The sequence below is a fragment of the Odocoileus virginianus genome, chromosome 30, assembly GCF_023699985.2.
Source record: "Odocoileus virginianus isolate 20LAN1187 ecotype Illinois chromosome 30, Ovbor_1.2, whole genome shotgun sequence".
Classification (NCBI taxonomy): Eukaryota; Metazoa; Chordata; class Mammalia; order Artiodactyla; family Cervidae; genus Odocoileus; species Odocoileus virginianus.
Window position 1 is genome coordinate 12,837,598 of NC_069703.1, and position 11,611 is coordinate 12,849,208.

The following is an 11,611-nucleotide window of genomic DNA, read 5'->3' on the forward strand; positions in this document are numbered from 1 at the left end:
GCTATCACTCCTAATACCAGTCATGGAGTCCTAGGCTTTGGAAGGGATCTGAGAGCAGGCCTCTCATCCAGCAGGTTCCAGGTCAGAAAGCTGCCTGCCAGCCTTGAGTTTGTCTGACATTTCTTATTCCTTCCAAATTTTTTGTCAATATTCATCATTTACTTATTCTTGCAATAAACTCACAAGTAAAACAGACACGGCTCATATAATCGTGGATGAGACTATATAGGCAGAAGCATCCAAACACAGATGGTTTGTGATCTGAATGTGTTTGAGTTCTGTGTGCATTCAACATCGTGACTCTCTGTGAATCCACCTGGTTCATGGCTCATGATGGCATTTTCTATCGAACCTGTGTACAACTTTCTATGGCCAGCAGGTCCCTGTAGAAACACATGGTGATGACAAAGATGAGGCCATATCTTCAATTCTCACCCCTGCTTTGAACCAGAAATTAAAGCTCAGGTGATAGAGTCAAATGGGGACTAACGTCACAAAAAGGGGTGAGTTTTTTACAAATTATCACCATTGAATGGGGTGCCAGAGATAGGTATATAAATGGGATATCAACTTTATTCTGCAGAGTTTTATTTCTTTAAAAAAATTTAAAGCAAATTGTGATGGTTGATTTTATATGTCATCTTGGCTGGGCCACTCTACCCATATATGCGGTCAAACATTATTTTGATTGGTTTTTTTTTTTTTTTTTTGCACAGGTGGTTTCTGAAGGAGATTAACGTTTAAATTAGTGGACTTTGAGTAAAGCAGATGACTCTCCTTATGTGGGTGGGCCTCATCCAATCAGCTGAAGGCCTTAAAAGAACAAAGGCTGATCTTTCTGAACAAGAAGGAATTCTGCCAGCAGACCACCTTCAGACTTGAACTGCAGCTCTTTGTTAAGTCTCCATCCTGCCTGCTGACCCCATCAGACATTTGGACCGGTCAAGCCACCACAATCACTTGAGTCAGTTTGATAAACTAATTTTCTCCCTATATTGTTTCTGTTTCTCTGGAGAACCCTGGCTAATACACATCTAAGAAAGTTGTTAACATTTGTTGACTCTGGAATTACAGGCCTATGGATATTCATTATATTATCTTCTTTACTTTTGAAATTATGCACATGTTTTTAAATCACTACTCCAAAATGGTTGGGGGGAAAAAAAAGCTTTAAAAACTTCTAAAATTGTAGCATATAAACATTAAGCTTTATTCAATTAAGCTCTCCAACAATAACTGGATGCCACTGATTTAAATAAATTCTTCACCTGGGCCTAGTCACTTAGTCATGTCTGACTCTTTGTGACCCCATGGACTATAGCCTGCCAGGCTTCTTCCTCTGTCCGTGGGGATTCTCCAGGCAAAAATACTGGAGTGGGTTGCCATGCCCTCCTCCAGGGGATCTTCCCATCCCAGGGATCAAACCCAGGTCTCCCACATTGCAGACAGATTCTTTACCATCTGAGCCACCTGGGGAGCCCAAATTCTTCACCAAATCAATTAAATTATCTTGGGCCACACTTGCTGTGGTTTCATCTGCTAAAGCCTTGGATGGGATGTAGAAAAGGGAATAAAGCTGGAGCATTCCATAGGAACTGAAGCAAAGATAAAGACAGGACTGTCGTGCCCTACAGGAGAGTCAACTGGGAGAGGACACTGCAAGTCAGAAAGGTTTTCCATGGCTTAGACAAGGGAAAGCGCTGGGCCTGGAGAGACCAGATGCCAGAATGTGAAGTCGGCCCCACCACTGACTGCTGTGGCCATGGCCAAGCCTCTTGGCTCAGCTGCACCCCAGTCTCAGGTGTTGTCTGAACTGTGATGAGGCTGGTTAACATCATCCAGAGCACCTTTCACCCTAACATCCCACAACTCCATAAAGGCTAGCATTTATGCAAGACTGCGTTATCATGCTTCCAATTCAATAATTAGAAAAACTGTTGTTGATAAACATTTGCCTTACCTCAATTCCTTGACTGGAGTGGGGCTTAGATGTCTTTTTAAAAAGCAAAAGATTTAGCCTTTGCTTTAACCTATTTTTGTTTTCTTTTTTTCCATTTATTTTTATTAGTTGGTGGCTAATTACTTTACAATATTGTAGTGGGTTTTGTCATACATTGACATGAATCAGCCATGGATTTACATGTATTCTCTATCCCGATCCCCCCTCCCACCTCCCTCTCTACCCGATCCCTCTGGGTCTTCCCAGTGCACCAGGCCCGAGCACTTGTCTCATGTATCCAGCCTGGGCTGGTGATCTGTTTCACCCTAGATAATATACGTTTTGATGCTGTTCTCTCTAAACATCCCACCCTCGCCTTCTCCCACAGAGTCCAAAAGTCTGTTCTGTACATCTGTGTCTCTTTTTCTGATTTGCATATAGGGTTATCGTTACCATCTTTCTAAATTCCATATATATGTGTTAGTATACTATATTGGTCTTTATCTTTCTGGCTTACTTCACTCTGTATAATGGGCTCCAGTTTCATCCATCTCATTAGAACTGATTCAAATGAATTCTTTTTGATGGCTGAGTAATATTCCATGGTGTATATGTACCACAGCTTCCTTATCCATTTGTCTGCTGATGGGCATCTAGGTTACTTCCGTGTCCTGGCTATTATAAACAGTGCTTCGATGAACATTGGGGTGCACGTGTCTCTTTCAGATCTGGTTTCCTCAGTGTATATGCCTAGAAGTGGGATTGCTGGGTCATATGGCAGTTCTAGTTCCAGTTTTTTAAGAAATCTCCACACTGTTCTCCATAGTGGCTGTACTAGTTTGCATTCCCGCCAACAGTGTAAGAGGGTTCCCTTTTCTCCACACCCTCTCCAGCATTTATTGCTTGTAGACTTTTGGATAGCAGCCATCCTGACTGGCGTGTAATGGTATCTCATTGTGGTTTTGATTTTCATTTCTCTGATAATGAGTGATGTTGAGCATCTCTTCATGTGTTTGTTAGCCATCTGTATGTCTTCTTTGGAGAAATGTCTGTTTAGTTCTTTGGCCCATTTTTTGATTGGGTCATTTATTTTTCTGGAATTGAGCTGCAGGAGTTGCTTGTATATTTTTGAGATTAATCCTTTGTCTGTTGCTTCGTTTGCTATTATTTTCTCCCAATCTGAGGGCTGTCTTTTCACCTTGTTTATAGTTTCCTTTGTTGTGCAAAAGCTTTTAAGTTTAATTAGGTCCCATATTCTTGTTTTCTAATTCTGAGCTAGTCTTTGGAATTTCAGACACACCAGTTATAAAATATGAGTCTCTTGGTTGTTGGGACAACTTTCTCTTAGACCCATTTTCCTTCCCCCTTATCATTCAGTGTGGCATAATAGGCAGATTTTTTTTTTTTTTTCCTGTTTTTGGCCATACTGCTCGGCTTGTGAGATCTTGGTTTGGTAACCAGGGAATGAACCCATTCTCTTAGTAGTGAAAGTGTGATGTCTTAACCACTGGACCTCCAGAAAATTCCTGTAAAAGATTTTTAAAATATGAGCAACTTCCATTCCACAAGGCCAGAGGTCAGCAGACCCTGTGAAGCCGATGGGTGAATTTGCTTCTCTGTGTTTTCATGTTTCCTCCTCTGTAAAACAAGCATTGAATGATTGGAGGGGTTTCTGCCAGCTGTCCAGTTCAGTGACTTACATGCATTGTGCCTGGTTGAAAGAGGAGCATTTACCCAGATTCTGTTCAGCTTTAATTTGAATTCAGCCAGTCACCCCTCTTTTCGGTCTATAGAGTTTTAATGAAACAAGATTCTGGCTGGAAATACACAAAAAAGAGCTGCTAAAAAGGTGTCAGCCATCTCGTGCATTAGCTGTTTCATAGAAACCACCTCCTTCTGCCAGAAATCACAGCCCCCATTTTCCATAGGAATAGCGCACCCTTTAAGAATATCTACACCCTCCAGCAGGTCCCCACTCTGTACCCCACATCTATGGTACGGGCCTTTCAGACTGAGTTCTATTAAGAAATTCCCCTTTCAGAATCTCTCACCAGCCAGGGTGATCCCAGCGCTTTTGTTCTCTCTGTGCTTCTGGAGGCGTGCTTGAGGATCCACTGGGCTGGTGTTCACAGACATTCAGAAAAATAGATGCTTTTTTTTGGGGGGGGGGGGATGGTTGCTAGGAAACGGTGACTGAATGAAAACAGTTTGCTTTTTAAATACACCTACACACCCTGAAGGGAAAAAAGAAATCTTACGTTTGGGACAGGAATTTGATCCTGACCTGGAGTTCACGGATCTTTTTACCTAAGCAGGCTTTTGTTTCCCTTCTAAATGATTCATGGAAAGGTGAGAGCCTGCAAGCCTTCCACCTCCAGCAAGAGTTTTTGTATAGCTCAGTGGGAGACCCTGGAGTCAACTGACCAAGCAAGGATTTCTAGGGAGCCAGTGAACCTCTGGCTCCCCACACACGCAGGGGCGGGGAAATCCTGAAGAAGCATCACCATTTCTCTCCTGCTAAGTGGTCTCCCTGCTCACACATATGCTCCTCATCTTGAACAGTTCCTCCCTTGCTTAAAGCGTGCTGACAATCTCCCATTGCTCTGAGAAGATCTAAACTCCTAACCATGACCTGTGAGTGAGTGTCCTCAGGACCTTGAACAGGTGCTGACTTTGTCACTCTGGCCCATCTAGGTCTGGGTGTCTGCTAACTTTACCAGTTAACTCTCATTTCCTCTCCTCTTCGTCATTCAAGTCTCTTACTTACCTGGGATCTCAGATGTTCTATGAGTGACACTGACACTCTAGATTTGGATTTTTATAGATTAGTTGTTTGCTCCATATTGAATTTTTTTCAATTTTTATTGGAGTAAAGTTGATTCACAATGCTGTGTTAGTTCCAGGTGTATAACACAGTGAATCAGACACATATAAAAATATCTCTTTTAGATTATTTCCCCATATAGGTCATTACAGAGTATTGAATAGCATTCCCTGTACTATACAGTACATCCTTATTAGTTATCTATTTTATATACAGTACTGTGTATACTCCATATTGAATTTATATTTATATTGTATTCAGAACATTCCAGGTTTTGTGAGCTTGAAGTTTATACAAATTGGGGACCATCTTGAAGACAAAGAATGCAAAAATATGAATACAAGATTGAATGTTTATTTAGAACTGTTAATCACCAAAAGTTACACATTTTAAAGAACTAATACTGCAAACATTAAAAATAAAGAAAAAATCTCAATATTAATATTATCTTTACTAACTCTTGATGTATCTAAACTTTTTTTCTTACATACTCTTTGATTACCTCTTGATGTAACAAAGATATTTTTAATAATTATTTTCTATAGAGAGTTTGGAAAGAAAATTGTCTTTCCTCTAGTGGGGCTGTTTACAATTTATTTTAAATTATCAATAAAATTTTAGAATAAGCTAAGAATTATTTTCTAGCTTATTGACAATATTTGGGTATCATCTCTTTTATTAGGTTTTCCACAATTGCCTGATCAAGAGATACTCCTTTCCCAGGGCAACTCTTGGAAAACTTTAGCCTTGACCTTCATAAGCTTCTTCATCCCTGCCCTCCCCCTCCCCTCAACCCCACCTCCGCATCCACCTCCATCCTCATCCCCACACAAGCTGAGGTTGCTGAAGCTGGTCCAACTCAACCAAGGACTCATTGACCCCAGTGCTCCCTTCCCCAGCTTTGGTCCTTGGAGACAGAGAGAAGGTTCAGGTGCTTAACGGCCCGTCAGAAGCTGCTTCTTGCCAAGACCAGACATTGATGGAGGCGAAGCTGGTAGTTTGCCTGCCCTTCTGCAATGCCAGGACCACTCCCTGGACATGGAGAGTGACCTCTGGCTATAGCCATGCACCTCCTCCTTGCCTCCTTTGTGGAAGACACATTCAGCCTTGGAAGAAAACCCACCTCTTCTTAAACTTCTTATTCTCAAGACATTAAAATCAAAACAAAACCACTTTTATACCTCAGTGACGAAATTCTCTGTTCTCACAGCATATCCTTGAGGCAGGTGTGAAAATAATACCCATGTTTTATGCTTAAGGAAACCAAGAGGTTGAAAGTGGGGTGATTTGCTGGGGAAAATCATTTTATCAGGTCTGACTTCCCAAGTACTGCATCTTCACCAAACATTTTAATGTCTTCTTTAAACTTTCTAAAATTCTTGAAATAGTCATAATAGCTACAAATGATATATTGACTTGATACTGTGGAAGTGAAATTACATTTTCACAGAATGTTGGTATGAATTTTTATCTTCATCAAAATTTATATTTAAATTGCTGAATAAATACTACATAGTATGATAATGGAATAATAACTATGTGATTTGGGGTAAGTTAACTTCCTCACTTTATTTCTTCTTTAAAGTGCAGTGAGGGATTCTATAATTTCTATAGATAAAATGTACGTGTATAAACATATATCTATATTGATATGGGACATTAAAAGTCTTTCACAGATGGTGGTTATTAATACCATAGTGTTTTTGAGTCTTAATTATATCTATTCATTCTTTGCTCTTTAAAAGTACTCTTGGTGGGTTTATGTTGAATTTCATTATTTCAATGGTAAGCTCCATAAGTGTAAACATTGTGCTTTCTTTGTGCTTCTCAAGTAAGATGCATAATAATGCTTTGTGTTTGTCATGCATTCACTGAATATTATCTGGCATGGGAAATTTTTTATGTTCTGAAGGTAATGAGAATTCTGAACACATTTACAGATAAATATCTCTGCTCTCATGTGTAGGAATGTTCTTGCCCTTATTGGTTGAACAATTAGGGATCACTACCTGATGGTAGTGTTTTTCACATTTGAACTTTGTAGGGGAGAAAACCTTGTGTATGTGTAGACAGTGTATGATAAGCCAGTATATGTAAGCACAGCTCTCAAGTTTTACATGAAAAAAAGAAAAAAGAGTTTTAGTAATCCTCTCTGTGAACAAAGACTAGACTTTGAAGGGTAACAAAGCTATAACTGTGCTGCCCCTAGGATTTTGACAAGTCTGAGCGTATCTGGGCAAGTCTGGAGAACCAGGGATTTCAGAGTTAGACCAAGGTTCTATTTGCATCAGTGGTTCTCAACGTTGGCTGTGCTTTAGAATCACCTGAGGTTCTTCTAAAATTCCCCAGAATGTTTAACTCAGAATCTCTGAGAGTAGAACTCACTTATCCATATTCTTTACATTTCTCCAGGGGTTCCAATATGCAGATGAGATTAGGACCCACTGACACGTGAAAGACCAGGGGACATCCTAGATAATAATCAATTATTGCAGATACACTAGCCTTTAATTTGAGGGAAAGTTTACTTTCCAAAAAAGCATGAGGAAGAGATGGACCACTTCTCTTTGGTGTTTGCACCCTAGATATGATGCCCAGCACCACATCAGTAAAATTGTTACTAATCTGAAGATGAAGCTACTATAGAGATACGTGAAAGTGAAAGTGGCTCAGTCATGTCTGACTTTTTGCAACCCCATGGACTATACAGTCCATCGAATTCTCTAGGCCAGAATACTGGAGTGGGTAGCCTTTCCCATCTCCAGGAGATCTTCCAAATCCAGGGATTGAACCCAGGTTTCCCACATTGCAGGCAGATTCTTTACCAGCTGAGCCACAAGGGAAGCCCAAGAATACTGGAGTGTGTAGCCTATCCCTTCTCTAGCAGATCGTCCCTACCCAGGAATCGAACTGGGGTCTCCTGCATTGCAGGCAGATTCTTTACCAACTGAGCTATCAGGGAAAAGGGCAGAGTTAAAAAACAAACAAACAAAAAAACCTTTTGATGTGTGTTTTTATTTATTTTAGGATTTTTCTTATTTTTAATACAGGCAACAGTGGAATTGTAGGAATGAGGACAGGAAAAAGTCATTCTGCCTTTCAAGAAAAAAATCTGGTTAATATTTTAATGCTGTTTTTGCTAGCAATTTTTTGTCACAAATACTTTTTTACATAGTTGAATTCATAAGTTCAGTTCAGTCACTCAGTTGTGTCCAACTGTTTGCGACCCCATTGACTGCAGCTTGCCAGGCTTCCCTGTCCATCACCAACTCCCAGAGCCTACTCAAACTCATGTGCATCGCGTTGATGATGCCATCCAACCATCTCATCCTCTGTCATCCCCTTCTCCTCCTGCCTTCAATCTTTCCCAGCATCAGGGTCTTTTCAATGAGTTGGTTCTTTGCATCAGGTGGCCAAAGTATTGGAGTTTCAGCTTTAGCATCAGTCCTTCCAATGAATATTCAGGGCTGATTTCCTTTACGATGGACTGGTTGGATCTGCTTACAGTCCAAGGGACTCTCAAGAGTCTTCTCCAACACCACAGTTCAAAAGCATCAATCTTCAGCACTCAGCTTTCTTTATAGTCCAACTCTCACATCCATACATGAGCACTGGAAAAACCATAACCTTGACTAGACGGACCTTTGTTGGTAAAGTAATGTCTCTGCTTTTTTTTTTTTTGATGGTGCAAAACCAGTGTTTATTCTGATTTCTTAAAAATATGGAACGCTTCACGAATTTGCATGTCATCCTTGCACAGGGGCCATGCTAATCTTCTCTGCATCGTTCCAATTTTAGTATATGTGCTGCTGAAGCGAGCACATGTCTCTGCTTTTTAATATGCTGTCTAGGTTGGTCATAGTTTTTCTTCCAAGGAGTAAGTGTCTTTTTATTTCATGGCTGAGTCACCATATGCAGTGATTTTAGAGCCCTGCGCCGCCCCCCCCCCCCACCGCCATGTGTGTTTTTATATAAAGTTCTTATTTTTTAATAATATTAAAATTTTTTTAATTTATTATTTTCAACTGTTCTGGGTCTTTGTCGCTGCTCGAGGGCTTTCTTTAGTTGTGGTGAGCTGGGGCTACTCATTGTTGCTATGTGCAGGCTTCTCATTGTGGTCACTTCTCTTGTTGCAGAGCACAGGCTCTAGAGCATGCAGCCTTCAGCAGTTGCAGCACACAAGCTTAGCTGCCCCTCAGACCAGGGACTAACTCCATGTCTCCTGCGTTGGCAGGTGGATTCTTAATTCTTAACCACTGGACCACCAGAGAAGTCCCGGAAGTTCTTATCTGGAAGATAATTCTTCTTTTCAAAGTCAGTTTTAGTTGGAGATTCAAAGTAATTTTATCCAAAGGCATCATAAATCTAGCCTCAAACTCATGTCAGGATCCTCAGTAGAAAGGACTGCAAGAGAAGTGTGAATAGAGGACTGTCCTGGTGGTCCTGTGGTTAAGAATCCACCTGCCAGTGCAGGGAACACAGGTTCAGTCCGTGGTCTGGGATGATGCCACATGCTGTGGAGGAACTAAGAGCATGTACCGCAACTAGTGAGCATGCATACGGCAGCTACTGAAGCCCACAGCACGTAGAGAGCCTGTGTTCTGCAATAAAAGAAGCCACTGCAATGAGAAGCCCTTGCAATGCAATGAAGGGTAGCCCCTGCTCATCACAACTAGAGAAAGCCCATGTGCATTATCAAAGACCCAGTGGAACCAAAAACAAAGTACTAGAAAATTTTTAAAAAGAATGAACAAAAATTAAAAGCATATTTTCCCTCTGATCACCATAGGACTTTGGAAGCACAAGTTGGCAGAAGCAATGGTATCACAGCTTCTGCCATGATGAGAGACAGTAGCATCAGCCACGGCAGCAAAACAGGAAGATATCCTTAATGTCAGATATTAACAACTTAAGCATTAGGCATCAATAACTTTGATGTACATGTTTATAGGGAAGGAAAAGAAATTTCCTCTATCCTCTTAAGTTATGCACTTGAATCCTGCAATTTAAACTAATGAAAGATTAACAGGAGAATTCAAGGCACATCAGTTTTTCTTGGTGTTGATATTTTTATGTGCACAGTGATTCCCAGAAAAGAAGCAATAACCCAAAGAACTGATTAGGCTTGGAGACTTTTTAAAAAAACATTTTAACAAAGGGTAACAAATTATGGACAAAGAAAAGAGGTTTGGAGTTCTCAGGGATGATAAATTGTTGGAAAGTGATTTAAAAATATATGAGGATAGATAACAGTTGTTTAGTAAGGTTTGTTTATGCAGATGCATCTTGGGCCTCCTCTCCATCTTGGGTAATAACAGTTGTTCTCCTTTTCCTGTTATAAGAGGAGGATACCTTTCAGGAGAGAGGGAGGGACATTGTCACGTGAGAAATTTATGCCCACTTTTAGGCAACAGCGGGAGGGCAGAAAACTCTTCCTGTGTCTGATTTTTCTCAGCAGCCTTCAAGTCAAAGTAATCTGCATGCCAAGGGATTGGTCTAGTATATTCTGATCCCTTACCCCTTGACAGGCACTATGAGAATAGCAGTGATATTCCCTTTGGTGGTACCAGCTGTCATCTTCCCTAGGGGCAGAGTCACTGTTTTAGGCTTAGATAGCAAGAAGAGACATTATTATAGGAAGTGTGGCTGCACTTAACAGAAATGTAACCTGAACCAATTTATAAAAAAAGACAATTTATTGAAAGGTGGCTAAAAATTTCTCACAGAATCCAGTGGCAAAAACAGAGCTGGCTGGGTGAAGCTGGGTCTGAAATTTTAATACAGAAGTGTTTTCTCATCCATCCTTCCCACACTTCTCTGGCTGTCTGTTTCATTCACTTCTCTGTGTGTGTGTGTGTGTGTATCCACACCCACTTTCTCTTTCCCAACCCCCAAGGCAGAAAATAGCTGCCTCTGGCAGATTTCAAGTTTACAGGCTTCATCCAGCAACACAGAGAAATGTTGCTCTCTTGTTCACTCTTCTTGGCTTGATTCCAATTCCGAAAGCTCTCGGGAAGAAATTGCTTGGTGGGTTCACTTGGGTCTGCCACTGGCCCCATCAACTGCAACAAGGAGCGGGGTCTCATGTTAGGAACATTGGGCGCGTCTGCAGCCATACAAGTACAAAGGGGAAGGTCAACCCCTAAACAGGGGCGACTCCTGGGAATTAATGCGCACCACTACCCCAACTTCCAAGGAGCAGCTACAGCTACAATGATCTTTAACCCAGAGACTGGACTTCCCTAGTGGCTCAGATGGTAAAGCATCTGCCTACAGTGTGGGAGACCCAGGTTCATTCCCTGGGTTGGGAAGATCTCCGGCAGAAGGAAATGGCAACCCACTCCAGTACTCTTGCCTGGAAAATCCCATGGACGGAGGAGCCTGGTAGGCTACAGTCCATGGGGTTGCAAAGAGTCGGACACGACTGAGCGACTTCACACTCACACTGAATTTCCAGAACACATGTGAGGCTTCTACTAGCAACTCCCAAAACCACTCCAGAGAGCTTCATTCACGACAGACCACTCCAACAAATACCAATATGTAAAAGATGTTTACTCTAGGGAGGAGCTCTCAGAACAAAGAATGTGTGCTGAGGGCAAAGGTAAATTCCTCCCTTTCTTAGCAAGTTCTGAGATAAAGCCTCTAGAATTTCTGATTAGAAGAATCTGACTCATTGTCAAGAGCATGCAGGTGGATGTTAGGGAACAGGCTGACACTGAAATATCTTAATGAATGATGACTTTTTTCAAAGCTTATACTAAGTTCTTGAACATGGGATTCTCCTTTTATTATTTTTTTTTCCTTTTATTTTTAAAGTAAAACTTCTTGGACAAGAGAGCAATGGG

At 41.1% G+C, this 11,611-nt stretch overlaps 1 non-coding gene across 1 annotated transcript; it reads right to left on the reverse strand.

Moving 5' to 3' along the window:
• Positions 1 to 8,478: 8,478 nt before the first annotated feature.
• On the reverse strand, positions 8,479 to 8,585 carry LOC139032282 (U6 spliceosomal RNA). The gene has a single exon (XR_011484817.1). It is a non-coding gene; the product is annotated as a U6 spliceosomal RNA (small nuclear RNA).
• Positions 8,586 to 11,611: the final 3,026 nt, after the last annotated feature.